General features: G+C 50.4%; 1 protein-coding gene across 9 annotated transcripts in view; it reads left to right on the top strand.

Annotated features, from left to right (window-relative positions):
* The window catches only part of ZEB2 (zinc finger E-box binding homeobox 2), a 130221-nt gene that overhangs the window by 3455 nt on the left and 124279 nt on the right, over nt 1–2487 (top strand). The gene's annotated exons all lie outside the window — the stretch shown is intronic.

Here is a 2487-nt window from a genome sequence, read left to right as displayed (position 1 = left end):
TGTGTGCCTCCGCGAAGCTCAAAGTTTCTTGCCGGAGTCGCCCGGCCGCCTCTCCGTACGCCAAGTAACGGTCCGCGAGCAGCGGGGCCCTGCTGGGCGCGCCGGACCCCGGGATGGGAGGGACGCAGCCGGCCCCGCGCGGGGTCTGGCGGGGTCCGTGCGGGCTCGGGGGCGGGTGGCTCCTCTCTAGAGGGCTCTGGCCCCTCGTCGGGGGCTGGCGGAATCGCAGAGCCTGGGGAGACTTTTCTGGGCAATTTCTACATGGTCAAGAAGAGCCCGTTATCCAGGCTGAGTCAGGAAGGAGGAAGGAGATGGGGGTGCGCGGGGGACACACAGATAGGCGGTCGGAGATTAAAAGGGTGACAGTTTAGTAGATCCATCTTAGAGAAGGCAGAGAAGAGGGGGGCAGAGAGGAGGGAGGGAGAGAGCGGGAGAGAGAGAGCGAGAGAGAGAGACCCCCTAGGTATTACCCCAAACAAAATCGTGGGAATAAAAGAGAAAAGTGATTGGCAAGAGCGCAGAAGGCGCCTGGGGGAGGGGAGAGAGCTGGGGACCAGAGAGGGTGCCGGGGGGAGCTGACGGAGGATACTGAGTTTAAAAAGAAAAACCAACCCCCCAAAACAAACAAGCGAACTAGCGCCAGCTCAGACTGGGAAAGGAAACTTCTCGCTCCCCTCGCTCTCCGCCGAATCACCCGGCACGGGGCCGCGTTGACGCTCTGGAGCTGGACGCGGGGACGCAGAGCCGGCCCGGCCTCCGGCCTTCCGCAAGCCCGGCCCGCGCCTCGTGGGGACCGCCGGGGTACACTTGGAGCAACTTTCCTCTAGAGAAGACAATTGTGCGCGCCCCCGGCCTGCCTCAGAGCTGCGCGGAGCGGGGAGGGGGCTACTGGGGGCGCAGTATGGGGTGCTGGAGAAAAAGAGACTAGAGAATTTTGATTAGAGACAAATGATGCTTCTCCGTCCCTTTCTCTGTCTCTATTTCTCTCTAGGTTGTGTGTGTGTGTGTGTGTGTGTGTGTGTCTTTTGCTTGTTGTGGTGGAGGTGTCGAGCCATATGGGGGAGTGATAGAGGAATTTTAGTCAGAAACTGTTCGTTACGTTATCCTGCCTTTTCCCTTTGTGCTGCCTTTGATCTATTTGCTTGGCTTACTATTACAAAAAACAAGTACAATAATATATTCTGAGCTGCTTCCCCAAGATCCAGTTCAAGCTGCCTCTTTTTAAGTCAGTCCGTGTCTCTCTCTCTCTCTCTCTCTCTCTCTCTCTCTCTCTCCTCTCTCTCTCTCTCTCTCTGTCTGTCTCTCTCTCTCTCTATCTATCTCTCTCTCTCTCTCTCAATTCAATTTTTCTTCACTCTGGTGTCTGGCATTATTTAAGGTGGTCCTTACACAGGAGACCTCCCCTTCCCCATCTCTGCGTAATTTAGTAGACACTAAAATTACACCTAATGTCCTCCACTCCTCTCTTGTGTTTCCTCTGTTCCTTTTATTAAATGTTGGTTATTGATTTTCTAAAATCAATGTCTGTTGTGGGGCTTCTCCCCCCCCCCCTTACAAGTATCTAAAGCACGTTGCTGATCAACTGGATAACAAAAGCTTTGTGTCAAGAAGGCTTTTTTTTCCCCCTTTATGTTAAACAGTCTTTTTTTTTTTTTTTTAAGAGAGAGAGACAGAAAAGAGAATGAGATTTAAAGCAAGGTTCCCAGAAGTGTTCTTTTGCATGAGAGACTATTTAAAATGTTTGTTTCTTCTTGCTGCCTCCTCCCACCCTCTTTGGGATTTTGCCACTGATGACCAGCCTGGCCTTGCAGTGAGGTCAGGCCAGAGCCCACTTCTGGGGGAAATAGAGGGCTCCAGGCTTCCTGGGGGAACCCTTGGGTGGGTAAGGTGGGCTCACAGAAAAGGAGGCCTGCTGAAGGCTTTACAGGTGGACGGGAGTGCCAGGGAAGTGCTCAGCCATGGACGCTGCAACCATTTCCCCTCTGCCCAGACGATAACTTGGGAGAAACCTCCCCACACTGAAATGGAAAGTTGAATTGCACATTTTAAGGCATTTAGCCCAGACTCTGCACACTTAACAGTGAGCCTGTCCATCTTACAGCTAATCTAACTTTGACTGTTACCTGTTTCTTTTTCTAATAATCTGTGGGAAAACATTCTACGAATTGGTTACTTGTCATTGTTTTTCTTTGGATTTAATCTGAGCAATATCCTGGTTTTGAGAAGCTGGTAGAAGAGTTTTTCCCCCTTTTTTTTCATTTTCCTTCTCTGAAGCATGTATCCAATGCCTTTCCCTTTGGGAATCGCCAGGATTTATCTGAACTGAGTGGATTTTTCTTCTTTCCTGGATTCATGGAAAGATGTCACTTTTGAGCTTGTGTCTTTGCTGATAACACTAAATATGATGATGCTTATCAGAATTATATAGAAATTCCTGGAAAGGAATAATAGCAATACTAATCATAGAAGTAGAAGCTGCAAGGCAAA

Source organism: Pteropus alecto, unplaced genomic scaffold (genome assembly GCF_000325575.1).
Source record: "Pteropus alecto unplaced genomic scaffold, ASM32557v1 scaffold3, whole genome shotgun sequence".
Classification (NCBI taxonomy): Eukaryota; Metazoa; Chordata; class Mammalia; order Chiroptera; family Pteropodidae; genus Pteropus; species Pteropus alecto.
This window is presented reverse-complemented; position numbering and strand designations above follow the sequence as displayed.